At 51.3% G+C, this 18,637-nt stretch overlaps 1 long non-coding RNA gene across 31 annotated transcripts in view; it reads right to left on the bottom strand.

The window, feature by feature from the left end:
- Nucleotides 1-804: 804 nt before the first annotated feature.
- LOC132246546 (uncharacterized) overlaps nt 805-18,637 on the bottom strand; it is a 44,464-nt gene continuing 26,631 nt past the window's right edge. For 24 of the 31 annotated variants that reach the window (XR_009457890.1, XR_009457889.1, XR_009457898.1 and 21 more), the window contains 9 exons: nt 11,990-12,078; nt 11,719-11,787; nt 10,956-11,082; nt 10,782-10,870; nt 10,436-10,499; nt 10,109-10,307; nt 9,537-9,726; nt 8,551-8,630; nt 7,004-8,345 (listed from right to left, as the gene is read on the bottom strand). This is a non-coding gene — a long non-coding RNA (uncharacterized LOC132246546). Of the gene's footprint in view, nt 3,381-7,003; nt 8,346-8,550; nt 8,631-9,536; nt 9,727-10,108; nt 10,308-10,435; nt 10,500-10,781; nt 10,871-10,955; nt 11,083-11,718; nt 11,788-11,880; nt 12,079-18,637 lie in introns of those variants that run through there. The other 7 variants (XR_009457894.1, XR_009457909.1, XR_009457912.1 and 4 more) reach the window with 7 other exon arrangements.

The following is an 18,637-nucleotide window of genomic DNA, read 5'->3' as shown; positions in this document are numbered from 1 at the left end:
CAGCTGAGACTCCAATAAGCAGGAGACGAGGGTGTGGTCTTTTCAGTTTATTTGGCTGAAGGTCCCCTGTCCTCGTAAGGGCAGAGAGACCCCGACTCCAACTCAACACATACTTATGAACTTTCGTTACATAAGCCTTTCCCATAACACATGTGCAAAACCCAGCAGAAAATTGCTAAAATGGCATGACTTTGCTCACCCCGCATGGTTGGACCCAATCACCTTGCTTGTCCGCCAAGATTGACATATCAGCAGCAATCTTAGTGCAAGGTTGCATCAGCCAGCATTGATCCAAGGTCATACAGAGGTCACATTAATTTTCTAACAATATTTTCTAACACCCCTTCCAAAGAGAGGGCTCAAGCTTATGGCTCAGAAACCTTCAACATCCTCCTTCCTGCTGTGGTGGGAGAAAACTCCCAGGAGGAGTTTGTTGTCTAGCTGCAATAGAAACCAAGCAACGCAGGTAAAGATTTACTGCCGTTTATTTGCTCGAGCAATGACCATAAGCCAGCAAAAAGCCAAAATGCCCCCCACTCAAGGGTGGGGTGTTCTTTTAGACTTTTTACAATAAGGCAAGACTACAGGGTGTGGTGGGAGAAATCTCCCTAAGGTCCGTTGTCTAGCTGTAATTTGATTGACAGACAACGCGGGTAAAGAAAGGCAGCTGTTTATTTGCTCGAGCAAAGACCATAAAGCCAGCAAAAGGCAAAAAGGCCCCCCCTCAAGGGTGAGGCGATCTTTTATATTTTTTACAACAAAGCAAAACTATATGGTTAACAAAAAGCAATACTTGGGGCGGTGTTCTATAAATCTTTGTAACAGCATATTTTTATTAAGCTGAACTAGCACTTTTTAAAGCTAAAAGTTAAGTAACAGTAACATTATGTTAGCAAAACCTTATACAGTAGAAGATATTTTTCAAGGACACAACCAGTAAGCTCAAACAATGGTTTCTCTGTTTTATCTTACTTTTTGCTGTAGCTGATTTTTTTTAGCACACAGACACAGATTCACTTTTTAACTCAGAAAATGCTTGGTGTAGTTAAAATGATTACTTGACATAAGCAAAGGCCTACCTATCATTCTGCCTTGTGGTCAGCTGCATTGCTAGGCCACAGGTCATGCCTTGTATTCAGATGTTAAGCTAATACTTCTTAATAATCCAAATTATTGTTAACCTAACAGTATGCTATCAGAAAACTATTCTATTTCAGGGTAATAACAAACTTGCGCACTACAAGGGTTAACCAAAAGCAATACTTGGGCGGTGCTTTACGAATCTTCATAACAGCATATTTCTATTACGCTGAACTAGCACTTTCTAAAAGCTACAAATTAATTGTGAGAGAAATTGCCTGACCAGACTCCCAAGCTGGTAAGGGAACACCTGCAGACTCTCTTAACCCAAACAGGGCTCGTTTCCCAGCTGAGACTCCAATAAGCAGCAGACAAGGGTGTGGTCTTTTCAGTTTATTGGGCCGAAGGTCCCCTGTCCGCATAAGGGAACAGAGACCCCAACTGCAACTCAACATGTAGCTTTATAAACTCTCGTTACATAAGCTCCTTCATAACACATGTGCAAAACTCAGAGGAAATCACGAAGATGGCTTGGCTTTGCTCACCCCGCATGGTTGGGCCCAATCACCTTGTTTGCCCGCCTATATTGACAGATCATGGCAATCTTACTGCAAGGTTGCATCAGCTAGCATTGCCCAAAGGTGATACAAAGGTCACACTGATTTTCCAACAATAGTTTCTAACAATCCCCCCTTACAGCCACAGGCCTATGGCCTGCTAGCCATTTCCCAGGTTTGCATAATATTGAGATTAATTACTTTTTGCTTAACTCAAACTACACAGGCTGTAATTACAGCAATTATTACAATAATAACCAAGAAGATTCCTAATCCCCATAAAATGTATTCTAAGATATACCTTCCCCACATTCCTAAAGTTGAGGCAATCCGTTCTATTACTGACCAACTTCGCAAAGAGTTTACCTGTCGTGCTGTGTCTCGAATTGTTTTTACTGCAGCAGTTATGTTGTCAGAGTGGTCAGGAATATAGGTGCAGCAGGGTCCTCCTGTGATTAAAGCACATACCCCTCCTTCTCTAGCTAACAAATAGTCTAAAGCGAAGCGATTTTCTAAAGTCATAGCATGGTTGCAAGAAGCCTGGTCTTGCACTAATTCAATGCCCTCTGCTGTGCTATTGGCAATAAGTTCTAATGCACGTGCCAGTTGATTGATGCGGTAGTATGACGATCTCTGGGGCAAGGTACTGAACCGTCTCTGTAAATGGTATAGTTAACATACGAACAACTTGGCTTTGCAAAGGAGCTGTATATGCAAGACGTGAAACAGCCGTGACTCCAAGCCCAAGTTTTATAAGGGGCGGAGCATCGGATGGAACCTTCCATACATTGCCATACATAAGGACGCTGCAAGGAACTGCAGGGAGCAGACGCATTCCAGGGGATGTAACCTTTCTTTTCAGCTTCTTTAGTCCCCACTGCAGTATTGTTAGGCCAAATTAAGTGTGTGGCATTAATGGTTAGTTTACAACCTGGTTGCCATCCTAAAAATCTCTTTTCCTATTCCACGAGGATTTTCCCAACACACCTGGGCAGATAACATGATGTCTGAAAGTACTCTCTCTTTAAAATAAGAATTGTCCTGCCAGGTACTTATTCCAGCTCTATCCGTATCAACCCACTCTGGATTAGAAAAAATCCCTTCCCAAGAGATTAAAGGATAGGGTGGAAAGTTAGTAGAAGGAGACTGTGTACCACATATCCAACCATTACACAAATTTTAGGGCCTGTGCTATAGCTATAGTGGAAATCAGGTAAGTATTATCTTTCCACTGGTCTTCCTGTTCTGTATCGCTTTCCCATAAATAGCCATGGTGTTTTATGCATCAAGAGCAATAATCCTGTTAGGATAGCCCGGTGAAATGCCATTATTAACTTACAACCTTCCCTGCATCCACAGTGAAATACAAACACAAAGTATAACAAGAAAGATAATACAAAGCAAGCTTAATACACGTATCATTTCTATTAAGGAGTCTGAACGGTCCACGATTCTCCGATTCTTTCTAGCCATAGAGGCGGAACATCAGCTGACCGGTCATTACTTGCCGATACCAGGTTTGAGGCGACCGCGATGAATCCGGCCCTCTTTCTCGGCGATTTTCACAGCAGCGTGTATAGTAAGAAGAACTTGGTACGGGCCTGCCCAGACTTGGGCCGAGGCGGTTTTTCGCCGATGTTGTTTTACCCAAACTCAGCGTCCTGATTGATAGGAGTGAAGGTTACAGTCCAGGGGTACCCGCTGAACCAAAGCAGCTGACCTGTGTAAACACTAGAGAGACTCCTGTAAGGATAAAACATAACTAATTAAAGCTTCATCTCCGCCCAGTAAGCTAACATGCAGATTTTCCCATCTCTTATATAACAGGAGCATGACCAAACAACAACTCGTAGGGGGACAAGGTTGAGAGGCCATTTGGGTTTTGTTCTTATAGCAAACAGCACCCTTGGTAAGGCATCTGACCATTTCAATTTGGTTTAGGAGCAGATCTTTCCTAAAAGGGATTTTATACTCCGATTCATACTCTCTACCTGACCCGAGGACGGAGGGCGATAAGGTGCGTGGAAGTATGTTATTATTCCAAAAACTCTGTAAACTTCTTTTAAAACAGTTTCTGTAAAGTGAGTTCCCCGGTCAGAGTTTATTCCTCCTGGAATGCCGAAATGTGGGATGATTTCTTTTAATACGGGTTTGGCTACTGCTACTGAATCCGCTTCTTGAGTGGGGAAAGCTTCTGGCCATCCTGTTACTTGATCTACCACTACTAGGCACTGCTTGAAATTTACAGCTTTGAGCAAATCCATGTCGTTTTTCAAAGGGTAAATAGGCCCACGGTCGGGCCCCTTGTAATTTTGTGTGTCCTCTGTATTTGTTGAAGGCTCTGCACTCTGAACATTGCAGAGTTATTCGGGCAGCTTCTAGATGTATACCTGGAGCAACCCAGGTGGAGAGGACCTGTTCTGCTATTTCTCCTTTTCCCGACTGACAGCATCTGTGGGCATCCTGAGCCAGACTTCGGAGCAAGGTGCGAGGAGCAATTGGTCTACCGTCTGGCACATGTCACACTGCATCCTTTCCTTGCGCAGCTTCCCACTTTTGGACCCATATAGATACTTCATCCGCTGGGACTTTGTCATAAATCACAGACAAGGGTGGAAGAACAACTTGAGATGCAAGGAGACTTCCTTTAGTTTGTAGTGCAGCGGCTCTAGCTGCAGCATCTGCGAGATGCTTTCCTTTAGCGATGTCAGTATCTTCTCTGGAATGTCTGGGACCGTGCATTACCGCTATATCACCTGGTAACACGACAGCCTCTAGCAGTTCTTGGACTTCCGTGGCATTGCTGATTACAGCATCAGAGGACGTGATAAAACCTCTTTGTCACCAGGACTGTCCTAGCGCATGACAGATACTAAAAGCATATTTAGAGTCAGTATAGATAGTGACCCTGGAGGCTGTGGCCAATTTGCATGCTCGTCAGAGTGCCGCTAGCTCAGCGGCCTGGGCGTTGGTCCCTGCTGGCAGAGGTTCTGCTGTAGTAGGAGAGCTTCCACTGAATGAGATATTTCAACCACAAGAGAGTGTCCTAACACTAAATCTTCAGCCTTTTGAACTAGCACAGCGGCAGCAGCGACTGCTCTAAGACAGAGAATTGCTGCCCTTGCTACAGGATTTAACTGAGCAGAATAGTATGCTATGGGACGATTAGAAACTCCCCATGGCTGAGTTAAGACACCTGAAGCAACGCCTTGATTCTCATGAGTAAGTAGGGTGAAGGGTTTCTGGTCTGTAGTTTATAGAGTAGATTTCTTCCAAGGAGGTGCACTACAGTTCCTTCAGCTAATAGGAAAGCATGAATGGTGGCCAAGGGTCCTATCTGCACTTGTGTTTCAGTGCCACGGGGCACTTGCATAGATTTTCCAATTACTCTCGTAATCTTTTCAGATCCTGAGACTGCAATTCCCGCCCTTTCTGGAGATTCTCCCAGTGAGGACAGATCTGCTCCTCTATCTATAAGACATTTATAAATTTTCCTGCTATTTGAAGTGGTACATAAGGGGATGAAGGGGCGCAGGTATACTCAAAAGAGGAAGATTCCCCTAAATACATCGTGTGGAAGAGCCGCCCCCTTATTTCACTGGGAGTCATCTATATCTTGTTGCAAACTCTGGACCCAGGGATCTGTAGGATCGGTGCTGGCAGCCCGGTTGTTTCCCTGGGTTCCCCCCTTTCTTCCTCCATAAGGGGGAAGTCCCTTAGGGCAGTTTGGGTGTTCTCGTCTCCAATGCCCCAATTGTTTACAATAATTGCACACATCATTGGGGGCAGGTTGATTCATATCTACCCATGTGGGGTTGTGTGTGTGTGAATGTGAGTATGTCAGGGTACTTGCCTGTGTGCCACAGACACTTGGGTTCTGTACATGTGTGCTAGACTGTGTCCGCGAGAGCACATATGCATGTGTGTCAGACACCTGAGTTCCATGTGTGTGTGAGCATGCACGTGTCACAAGCACCTGGGCTCTGGGTACGTGTGTGAGACTGCACATGCATGTGTGCGAGGATGCATATTTGTGTGCAAGTGTGTCACGCACACCTGTTGGGGCACATGTGTATGTCGCAGTGTGTTTTGGGGTTCTGTGCAGGCGCATGTCTGTAAGGGACTCTGAGCAGGCGTGACTGCATGTGTGATGGGGGTGTGCAGATGTCATTACATGTGTACAAGAGCAGGTGTATGACCTGATTCAAACGCTACCTAGTATGTCCTGCTATGGGACTGAAAGTAGGCTCCGAGGAGGCAGGTACAGACCCTGACACTCCTGTTACGGGAGGAGAGGAGCCTGATGGAGGGGTAAAAGGTGCCGGAAGGGCCACGGCCTAAGCGGCCGGGTTTATTATGGCTGGTCCCCTAGTCACCAATGGTGGCATAGCGGGAGAATAAGGGGGAGAAGACACCACAGACGTTGTTGAGCGGCCAGAAGTAATCAGTTTTTTTTTCCTCTGCAGAATTAAATCCATCGAATCACACCAGAGATACCAATAATCCATTAGTCGGGGATGGGGTTCCTCTAGGAACCCCCTGAGGTACCTTCATTTATCTACACTGAGGGATCCCAACACTGGCCACTGAAGTTCAGGGTTTTTATAAGTGTAGCCGGGCCAGACACTAGTACATAAGGCTATAGCGCGCTTCTTACTCAATTGGCCATGTCCAGATAACTTATTCCAGTTGCTTAACAATTCTCCAAGAGGACTACTAGCCAGAATTGACTGTTTCTGTCCCATCGTCATTCTTGGCGGACATCCCTTTCCCAGATGACCTGATATACTATTAAGCTCCCCAAAAACCCTGCTTTCTTGGCTGCCCTAGACCTAACCAACCTGGAAAGGCAGGCTTCTAGGATGCCTCAAACAGGTTGGAGGACTTATCCAGTTAAAAGGTCAGAAACAGAGACGGTTCCTCGGTGCGCGAATGGAGACATAAAATGCGCCACACAGATTTATCAGCTCAAAAGAGTCGAACGGGCAATTAACTAAAATTGCCTGTGCGCCCAGGTTTGAGGAACCGGAGAACAGACTGGCCTATAACACGTTAGACAAGACATACACAACATATAAAAGACCACACCGTGCCAGTAAAATTGAAGGAGTCACCTTATCGTCCCGCCGTGTCTGCAGCCTCAACCCAAGACTCCCGTGGTGAACTCACCTCTGTTACGGCCGGCCGGAGGTTGGGTTTAGGCGGCAGCGGCAGCGCGACGAGCTGGGTGCTCCTGGCTGGCTCGCCAAATTGTGAGAGAAATTGTCTGACCAGGCTCCCAATCTGGTAAGGGAACACCTGCAGACTCTCTTAACCCGAACAGGGCTCGTTTCCCACCTGAGACTACAATAAGCAGGAGACGAGGGCGTGGTCTTTTCAGTTTATTCGACCAAAGGTCCCCTGTCCTCGTAAGGGCAGAGAGACCCCCGACTGCAACTCAAACACATAGATTTATAAACTCTGGTTACATAAGCTCCTTCATAACGCATGCGCAAAACTCAGAGGAAATCACCAAGATGGCTTGGCTTTGCTCACCCCACACGGTTGGGCCCAATCACCTTGTCTGCCCGCCTATATTGACAGATCATGGCAATCTTACTGCAAGGTTGCATCAGCCAGCATTGACCAAAGGTCATACAAAGGTCACATTGATTTTCCAACAATATTTTCTAACATAAGTAACAGTAACATGATGATATGTTAGCAAAAACTTGCACAGTACTAGATACTTCTTAAGGACACGATCACTGTACTTAGAACAATGGCTTCTTCCTCTTACCTTGTTCCTTGCTGTATCTGGTTTACAGCACACAGACAGATTCACTTGCTGCATTTTACTCAGAAAATAGTCAACACAGTTAAAATGATTACTTAACATAAGCAAAGGCTTAGCTATCATTCTGCCTTGTGGTCAGCGGCATTGCTAGGCCACAGGTCATGCCTTGTATTCAACTGCAAAGCTAATACTTCTTAATAATCTAAATTATTGTTAGCCTAACAGTAGGCTATCAGAAAACTATTTTATTTCAGGGTAATAACAAACATGCTCACCACACTGCTCAGGGACCAAACCAGACAACCACCCCGCCCCAGCCAAACACACGCTGCTACGACAGGCTCCCAGCCCTGTAGGACACGGTAAACATGGCAGTCAGGCAGAATAAAACCCATTGCTCTGACCCAGCAGAACCAGCACCCCAACACCAACAAGAACCCTGCACAAGCAGGTCCAAAACCTCCAACCCCCCAGCACTGCAATTCTCAACCTCACTAGCACAGAAGCCACAGAGGCAGCCCAGGCCCCGCGCCCGGCCGGCCCTTCTGCTTCCATGCTAGCTGGCTCCAGCATTGCCGTGCTCAACAGTTGAAAGCTCTGGGCCTGCTTGCCCAGCGGTTCCTGCAAGTGTCTGGGTGCTCGTCCAACTACAGGGTCACAGGAATGGATTTCACCTCTGGTCACCCTAGGTCCACCCACAGCACAGACAAACTGACCCAAACATACTACTTGCAAACCCCTGGCTCCAGGATCATAAAGCTGAGGACACTCCCAAACCCACCCCACACCCCAAAGGCAGAATCCCAATACAGAAGGGACATTCCAACGTAGCGGGCAACATCCGGCCGGTCCGTGTCTGTCATCCAACACTGTCCCACGGCTCTTCCACGATGCAGTCCTCTCACCTACTTCCCTCCATGCAGGCCAGGACCCTGGCAAGAACACAGAACACACTTTCAGCACAAGGGAAGCAAGGCAAGCACTACACACACCGCACATCCCAACACCACCAGCCACTGGTTTCTGGCAATTTGTTCCACTTGCAGCCAGGGAGCCGCCTCGACAAGGCAACTGCAGGCTCCGCCACGCAGCCGCTACCGAGAGGCTCCAGCCCCAAGAGTCAAATGCACGCCGTACCTGGCCACACGGCTCCTTTTCCAGGCCTCCAGTCATTGCAGCCAATCCTTCTCACCACACAGGGAGCAGCAATCCAACATCTACAGACACAGAGGGGAAAAAAAAGAAAACCCCTCAAATACAAATGCAAAGCTAGACACATCAAAACAGAAGAAAACCCCGCCCCCCCACACCAACAAAAATGCCCATGGAAAAAGCTCCCCGCAAAACAGGAACAATGCCCCACACGGCTCACACCACAAGTCTCCCAGCTCTGACTGGCACACCCACAGGACTCCATGCAAGGCGACTCCAAGTAACCTCCCGATTCCTCCAACATGGCCATGGCACCAGGTCTGGGGCTCTTCACCGTGAACCCAACACCTCATCCCACACCACAGGAGCCAGCAAAGCAACACACAGCTGCACCCTCCCATCCCCAAAACAATAATACATCTATTAACACTTGCAGAGCACTGAGACTACAGCACCCCCCCACCCCCTACGTAGGGCGCACACAGCACCCCACATGCCCACCAAGGAGACACGGAGCATTAAGACCCCTCTGAACTTCCCCCCCAATTAAGAGGGCAGAACTTCAGCACTACAGAAAAGTCCCCTCCTTTCAGTCCGGCAAAGAGCAAAGACAGGCAACAGTGAATTCAGGCACAGTGAACAAAGATGAGACAGGCAGAAACCAGACAAACCATTCCCAGCACTGCGAAGGCCCTCTCGCAACAGCAACAGGCACGCCAACACAAACCCAATCGTCTGGCCCAAAACAACCTAGAAGTGCAAGACCAACACCCAAGTGCCACAGGCAAGCACAGTCTGACAACCCTAAATACACCCTGTGACCAACGGCAGGAGCCCACAACCCTTCCCTCTACAGGACCGTCACCAGCACCACCGAGGGAGGCCAAGAGATGCTCCCCCCAAGCCCGCTCAAATCCACCTCCCAACTTCCACGGACCAAATGTCTCACACCGCTCCGATTCAGATCTCACCTATCGCAGGCTTCACGCAGCAAGGCTTCCAGCCCAGGGCCACCGCACGGGCAGAAGTCTCACACCGGGCAACCGCAAAGCGAATGCGCCGACATCCGTTTCTTTCACCAGCTTCCTCAGGTCACAGGCGCTATATCTCCACCTCTTCTTCCCGATGCCCACTTAGGAGCCTCGAGCCTCAGCCAGATGACTCCCGTACATGTCACCAAAACAAAAATAAATTAGGAAAAGTCACGCGGCACACGGGACTCACAGCCCTGAGGGCAAAAGCAACCCCCGAGAATTCAAAGGCGATACCCCCACTCAGGCTAAACAGGGCACACAGGGTGAAGTCAGACCCCTCCCCAAGGTGGAAACCATTTTAGGTGGCAGGAAAAAACCCACCACAGCCTTCCCTCCAGTCCTGACAAGAGCAGAAAAAGAACAAGTGCTGCAGACATTTTGCAAACAGGTAGAAAGAGAGAGACACCAGTGACACCCCCAGGCACACAGCACATAGCGCTGTTCCCAAGACTGAAGGGAGGCCTGTAGCAACAGCAAGTCAGGGGCACGAACGCAAACCCAGAGCTCACCCTCAACACACCCCAGAGAGGGGCCAGGCCTGCACCCCAAGTGCCAGGGATGAGCCCGGATCAAACGCCCCACAAGCTCCTTAGACATCCGTCGTTTCTCCTATACGTGGAGTCCGACAGACTCGGACCGGCCGGCCCAGCCCTACGCCAGATTTCACAGCAGCCCTGGCCAAAGAAGCCCCCCGCTCGACTTGTTGCCCTGGAAGCAAAAAGCTCAGGAGGCTATCGCAAACCAGGGCCGTCCTACCCCACCCACACCGCCCCCAAACAACATACAGCCACCACCCAACCCCCTCCCCACAAACCACTCCCCCATCCCTTTTCTACCTCCATCCTGCGTGTGTGCTGTACGACTCTCCTGGCTCACATACTTCACGCCTGACCAAGGCCTCTGGGACAGGGGAAAAACCACACGTGCCTTGTCAGCCCAAAACACGGACGACAAATAAGTGCAAAGCAAAACGTAGGCGGAAGGTCCTCCCCAAGCCCCAGGCAGATGCAGCCAACCCACCTCACCCACAGACTCAGACCTCACAAAGGCTTCCCTCCGGCCTGCCTGGGCAGGGTGTTCAACATCCAACCCGAGGACACATCTACTTCACAGCAACCAGACCGTTTGCAGGACACGGCCACCACAGAGAACACATCCTCATCATCAACATCTACTGCTCACCACAGCCATCTTTGTGGTGCTCCTTCTCCAGCCCTCAGCATGTCACTGCCCCTGCCCTGCTCCTCACGACAGAGCTACAGCACAAGCACCTGTGAACATGCACAAGTAAAACCTCACCAAAATGTGCCAAGGCAAAACCAGGCAGCAACAGCTTCCCCCAAAGCAAGCTCTCACCCATCACATGTTCCATGCACCAATGACAGGCAGCTCCATGGTTCATGACTTCAAGATGTCTTCTCTTCTTCTGCCCAATCTCCACTTCTCCTCCCTGCCCCAAAAGTCTTGGTAAAAAGACCCCCTGCTGCAGATAAAGCAGCAATTACCACAAAACAGCACAACTCACAGGCCTCACAGCACTGGCGGCAGGGGCCCCTTCCACCCAAAACCACCCTACTTAGCTCCCACAAAGCTGACAGGATGCAGCAAGACCTGTCTCACAGCTCTCCCCTCCCAACTAAGGGAGGCCATTTACATGTGCGCACACAGGCCTCCCCCTTCACTTCTGGGAAGAGCAAAGAAAAGGACAAAAGAGACAGAGACAGAAATAGTGCAGTGATGTTGACTCCAAGCCATCCGTGATACCCCCAGACAATTCCCAGAACTGAAGCAGGAAGCTGTGGTAATGGCATCAGCAAGGCAAACACCTAATCCTCTGCCCTGCTAGAGCCTAGACAGAGTCAAGATCTGCACCCATGCCAGAAGCAAACCCTGCTCAAAGGACCAGAAATCCCCCACAATGGAGGGGAACGATTCCCATTCTTTACACCGAGGCAATTGCGGGACTCCCAGGTACACCAGCACAGCCTTGCACCGGTACAGAGAGGGGCCACCCATGGTGCCACAACCTCCTGCCGGAGCATCGCTGGCCCAGGAGCGTGAAGCTCAGTACACCAGGGACTTGTCACCCCACCCCACCCCCCTTCCAGAACAAACACACCTTGCACCATCCTCTCTGCCTCCATCTTCCACCCTTCTCTGCTCAAACTTCTCTCCAAGGACCAGGACCCTGCAAACAGAAATACATTCAACAGCCAGGGAGTCCAACAACGGAAGCAAAGGCACAAAGCTACACAATGCAATCCCATCCCCTGGTCCACACCTCTGAGCTCTCCAAGGCTTGCCTCTGCTGGGACCACAGCACAGCAGCCACAGCATATGCTGGACACACCACCACAAGAAGGACCTTTTCTCTGACACCCAGTACTCACCAGTCAGAAACATCCAGATCGATCTCCAGCCGTCTACCCTACCTAGTCAATGCCCAACACCCAGGACTGGGCTGGAGAAAAACAGAAACCTGCAAGATACAGAAAATCTTCACCAAAACACAAGAACAAAAACATGGAGGCAACTGGCAGATTGGAGAGAAGTCCCACGCTGCTCCAAGTAAGCACTCGCCCACCTACCACAGGGACCACAGATGCATAGGGATCCAGCCAAGAGACACCACAAAGCCAGAGGCCTCAAACCAGGCAACCAGGGACTGACCGCACCTCCTCCAGCACCTCTGGGACGCTTCACCCTCTTCCCACAGTCTGGTGCACATCATCGTCCTCAGAAACCTCAGGACAAACACCAAACAAACCCTCCGCCCGCAACAGAGAAGCCGTTACTGCCATCGGCGCAACGCACGCACCTCACTACTAGCACCCGCGGCCCTCCCGCCCAGGGCTCCGACACCAGCCTGCTTTGCCCCGCAGCGCAGACGGGGCGCAGACAGACCCTTCTCTGGGATTCCCCCTTCCTAGCAGGGGATTCTGTTTGCACCTGCCAACGCAGCCCTCCCGCCTTCGCTTCTGGGAAGGACTAAACAAAACACCCCGGTGATTTCAGTAACAAACGTAACAGGACAGACACACACATGCAGACACGCAAGCAGCAAACATTGTTCCCAGCACCGAAGGGGAGCCTGTGGCAATAGCAACATCCAGGCAGAGACGGACCCAATCCTCTACCTTAGCAAAATCTATGTAGGGGCAAAAATCGACACCCACGTGTCAAAAGTTAATCCGCTACAAGTCCAAAAACTCCCTACACAAAGACAGAGGCTTTCCTCAAGCACAGCAAGACACAACACCCCGGCTGGACCCACCAGCACCAAAATCACAGCTCAGACCCCCAAGGTGCCTGCCCCGCATACTAGACAAACTGACCGGCAAGCACGAAGCTTCAGACACCATCCCACACAGGGGCCTCACACACAACTCACAAGCAAAGGCCTCCCACACAAACTGCCAACACACCTCTGCCTGCTTCAACCTCCACGGGCATAGCTTGGCTCCACTCCCTGAACCAGCATTCGCTTGCATCCACACAAGCCACAACCCTACAAGGCACAGAACAGACCGTAACCCCAGGAGACACAACCAAACACAAGACAGGACCCATTGGGAGAACTCCCACTCCACACACCCAGCCCTCACCTCAAAGCTCTCCAAGGCAGGCCTGGCCAGGGTGCGCCCCATCCAGCCCTAGGAAAGGGCTCAGCCCCAACACCCACACCGGGCATCACGCTGTTCCTTCTCCACCCCTCCCTCATCCTGCTCACCATCCTCCCCACACAGGGGACACAGGCACCGCCTGAGGGCACACAGGAAACTTCACTACCAAACAGAAGGGCAGACCGCAAACGACTGCCTGACCGGAAGACAATCCCACGCCGCTACGAGTAACGTCTTACCTGCTGCAGGCTGTCCACGCACACAGCTCCACCTGACAGGCAAAGGCCTCGCTCAAGGAGAACTAGAAATGACGACAGGGACACAGCCACCAACTTCTTCCACCTCCTTCTGCATGGTGGTGGCACTAGGTCACTTCACCTCTACCTGATCTCTTCCCCGCTCAGGGTCCAGATATTTGCATCACCCCCCAAACAACAAGCAAGTACTACACGAAACAGTATTCACATCTCAGTACTAAGGAGAGAGATGCACCCGCCCCGGTCTCCAAAAGCAGCACACAGCCGCCACCCCCACACAAGGCACAGAGCGTACAAGCAAACCCCTCCCAAAGGAGGGGACCAATTTACATGCAAACACTCCCATCCTTCCAGCTCTGGGAAGAGCAAAGGAAGAACAAAAAGTGCTGCTGTGATTTTCAACATCAAAGCAGAAAGAAACACCAGTGACACCCCCAGAGAGACAACACAGAGTACAGCTCCCAGAACTGAAGGGAGGCCAGGGGCAGCAGCAACACACAGGCAGAGACTGGCACCCCCCCACCCCCGAGCCAAACATCACCAGAGCAAACCAGCCACTCCACCCCGCTACTCTAAACCAAACCAATTTTCAGCACCCTGTTCCCCCATCTTCCATCACTACAGCACAACATGCCCTCACATCCTTCTCCCCCACAAGATCAAAGCCACTAGAAATCAAACAAAACCCTCATCACCCCAAACAGGGGACACAAGGCAACCTAGTCAGAGCCAAGGTAAGCTCCTCTCCAAACCTCCAGCACCACAACCCACTACCTGAGCTCTCAAACGCTTGCTTCTGGCCAGCCTGAACTGGATATTCACAGGCAATCAAAAACCCACCTAACTTACACAGGGCACAGCCACCACAGGAGAGCCCTCATCTCCAACAGGCACTGCTCACCACAGCCACAACCACGCTGCTCCTTATCCAGGCATCCTCACAGCCAGAAGACAGAGTGGGGACACACCACCTGCACAGGTACACGCACAAAACCTCCTGGAAACCTGAAAGAACAAGCGTGGAAAAAGTGACAAAGCAGGAAGACAAATACATCGCGCTGCTCCAAGGGAGCTCAGACCCACCACACACTCCAGCCAGGTGACACAGTAGAGGTAGAGGCCTCGCACCGTGCCAAATCGGGAAATCATAACAGGGCTGCCCACTGTGGGTCTCTTCACCGGGTGAGCGTGATCCCCTGCCCTCCATTGATGCTGACTTCATGAAGGAACATCTTGAAAAGCTGGATACCTTCGACTCAGCCGGCCCTGACAATCTTCACCCCAGGGTACTCGAGGAGCTGGCGAGCATCATAGCCCAGCCTCTAGCGTGGATCTTTGACAACTCTTGGCGCTCTGGTGTCGTGCCCGAAGACTGGAAGAAGGCCAATGTGGTGCCTATCTTCAAGAAAGGGAGGAAAGTGGATCCGGCTAACTATAGGCCCATCAGCCTGACTTCTATCCCGGGGAAGATCTTAGAAAAGTTAATTAAAGAGGCCATCCTTAACGGACTGGCCGACGCCAACGTCTTAAGGGATAGCCAGCACGGGTTTGTTACGGGTAGGTCTCGCTTGACCAATCTCATTTCCTTCTACGACCGGGTGACCTATCACCTGGACAAGGGAGAAGAGGTTGATGTCATATCTTGACTTCAAAAAAGCCTTTGATCTGGTTTCCCATGATCGCCTCTGGCCAATTGTCACCTTGGGTCCTCCAGGATCCACTCGATGGAAAATTGGCTCCGTGGTCGGACCCAGAGGGTAGTAATTGATGGAAGTCACTCATCGTGGTGTCCTGTGACCAGCGGGGTCCCCCAAGGCTCTGTCCTTGGATCCATACTGTTCAACATCTTCATTAACGATGCGGACACTGGAGTCAGAAGCGGGCCGGCCAAGTTCGCCGACGACACCAAACTTTGGGGCAAAGCATCCACGCCAGAAGACAGGCGGGCAATCCAGGCTGACCTGGACAGGCTCAGCAAGTGGGCGGATGAGAATCTGATGGTGTTCAACGCCGATAAATGCAAGGTTCTCCACCTTGAGAAGAAAAACCTGCAGCATCCTTATAGGCTCGGCAGTGCTACGTTGGCTAGCACTATGGAAGAAAGAGACTTGGGGGTCATCATTGACCACAAGATGAACATGAGCCTGCAGTGCGATGCTGCGGCTATTAAAGCAACCAAAACGCTGGCTTCCATCCACAGATGCTTCTCAAGCAAATCCCGGGACATCATTCTCCCCTTATACTTGGCCCTGGCGAGGCCGCAGCTGGAGCACTGCGTCCAGTTTTGGGCTCCACAATTCAAAAAGGATGTGGAGAAGCTTGACAGAGTCCAGAGAAGAGCCACGCGCATGATCAGAGCTCAGGGAAGCAGACCCTACGACGACAGGCTGAGAGCCCTGGGGCTCTTTAGCCTGGAAAAGCGCAGGCTCAGGGGTGATCTGGTGGCCACCTATAAGTTTATCGGGGGTGACCACCAGTATCTGGGGGAACCTTTGTTCACCAGAGCGCGCCCCAAGGGATGACGACTAGGTCGAATGGTCATAAACTACGACAAGACCGTTTCGGGCTGGACATAAGGAAGAATTTCTCTACTGTCCGAGCCCCCAAGGTCTGGAACAGCCTGCCGCCGGAGGCGGTTCAAGTGCCTACACTGAACACCTTTAAGAGCAAACTGGATGCTCATCTTGCTGGGATCCTATGACCCCAGCTGACTTCCTGCCCTTTGGGCGGGGGGCTGGACTCGATGATCTTCCGAGGTCCCTTCCAGCCCGAATGTCTATGAAATCTTCCCAGTGGCTGCTTCATAGGCCTGCAACCTTCACAAGATGGCTCCTCCACACACGTAAGGAAAAGGCAATTGGCACTATCGACAACTCCGAGGCTTCGCGGCACCGGGGACAACAGCCGCTCCCTGCCGAGACGCCGCACGCGACTTATCCCCTACGCCCCAACCCCCGGCCAACAGCTGTCACAGGACAGCCAGACCCCTCAGGACTTTCCCTTCGATAGCAAGGGAAGCAATTTAGGTGTGCAAACACAGGTCTCCTGCCAGATCTGGGAACAACAGAAAAAGGCTGCAACAACTTTCAAGACAACAAGACAAACAAAGGCACATGGACAGAGGACAAGCCAGTCCCAGCACCGGTGGGAGAGCCTGTACCAAGACAGCCAGGTAGGCAAAGACGCACCAAACTTCTGCCCCGCCAAAACCTGGAGAGGGCCAGACACCGGCACCCAAGTGTTGTAGCAAACACAGCTCAAGGAGCCAAAAAACCGGCTGGCAGGAACAGGCACGCATTCTCAAGCCTCGTGAAGAGCCGCACGAGGGGCCCCTGGACACAGCAGGCCACCGCAAGAGATGAGAGGAAGCTCAAATGCCGCAACACCCTGCTCCAGCATCTCTGACTGGGATCACCTAACATAGACACCATGCCAGACCAGGGCCTTCCCACCACATCCAGACACCGCCCGCCCCAACCCACCCCACCTCCCAGCATCCTGCTTCTCTTCCTCCATTACCACTGTTCTGCTCCGCTCCTTAGCCCTCTTCCTTTTCCTCCACACATACCAGGACCGTACAGAGAACAGACAACAAGTGATCAGCCCAACAAGCAGAACTAAACACAGGATGAGCAAACCACTGAGCAAGTCCCACAACACACAGCAAGCCAACAGAGCACCTCATCACACTGCAAAGGGCACACAGAGGGCACGCAGACACCAGGGCGAAGGCCTCAGCCCAGAGAACCGGCACACGCCACACGTGGCATCGCAGTGCTCCGTCACCCCTTGCGCAGCCTCGCTTGCCATCCCTTCCCCACGGGAGGCAAGCGCCTGCCGAGGACGCAAAGGAAAACCTCGGCGCAACGAGCACAGAAAACAACAAAGGGCAAAGCACAAAAACCTGCCAGACCTGGGCAACCCCACACTGCTTCAAGCAATCATTTACCAACTGCAGGATGTGCCCATTCAATGCCAACACACCATGCAACAGCCAACTCCTACTGCTTCATCCTCCATGGGCACTAGTCCACTCCACCCCCTGAACCAGCATACATTTCCCTGCACACGGGCCAGGACCCTAGAAGGAAGAGAACAGGTAGTCACTCCAGGACCACAACCAAGGAGAAGGAACCCACAGTACAACTCCCACACCACACACCCGCTCCCCGGCTCAAAGGTCTCCGAGGGGCGCCCGGCTACTACGCCTCCCATTCAGCCGCAGAAAAGGCTTTAGCCTCGGGACAGCCCTCACCGTGCCTGGCATTATGCCGCTCCTTCTGCAGCCCTCACTTGTCCCTGCTTCGCTTCGTCTCCTCTCACAGGATGCAGGAACCTCCTGACAGCACATGGGGAAAGTTCACTACCAAACAAAAGGACAAAGCACAAGCAACTGCCCCAAACAAGCAACATAGGGTGCATTCAGACCCCTCCCAAAGGAGGGGACCAATTTAATTGCCAACACACCCCTCCTTCCAGCTCTGGGAATAGGAAAGCAAGAACAACAAGTGCTGCACTGATGTTCAAAATCCAAGTAGACAGAAACACCAGTGACAAACCCAGACAGACAGAACAAAGTGCCCTTCCCAGAACGGAAGGGAGGCCAGCAGCAGCAGCAGCAGCAGGCAGGCAGAGGCAGAGAGACAGGCACCCGCTCCTCTGCCCCACCACGCCCAGGGACAAGATCTGCATCCAGATGCCAGGGGCAAACACTGAAACCACCTATATACTCAAAGGTTATTGTCAGCCTGTACAAAGAGAGCCAGGACACACACACAGGCTAAACCCAACCCAGGCTTACACCACCCAGCTCTGGGGCACCCCAGGAGGCCAGAACCCTGCTGGAAACAAGAAGCGCCAGACACTATCAGACACTAGGCGTTTGCTCCCTCACCCAAAAAACCACAGGGAAGAAACCACTCACCACCACCCCACCACCCCTCCCTAACCAAGCCCACTTTTAAGTATTCTGTTCCTTCATCTTCCAACACTGTGGCACAGTACTCCCTGTATCCTTCACCCCATCAAGATAGACTATGCTGGAAAAAGAACAGAAACCTAGCCAGCCCAGAGAGCAGAAGAAACGGCACAAAGCTAGAGACAGGGAAAGCTCCTCTGCAAACACCCGGCAGACACATCCAGACCCACTACTCGCTAG

Source organism: Alligator mississippiensis, chromosome 16 (genome assembly GCF_030867095.1).
Source record: "Alligator mississippiensis isolate rAllMis1 chromosome 16, rAllMis1, whole genome shotgun sequence".
NCBI lineage: Eukaryota > Metazoa > Chordata > Crocodylia > Alligatoridae > Alligator > Alligator mississippiensis.
The sequence above is the reverse complement of the archived record's forward strand: the minus strand, read 5'-3'. Positions and strand labels throughout refer to the sequence as shown.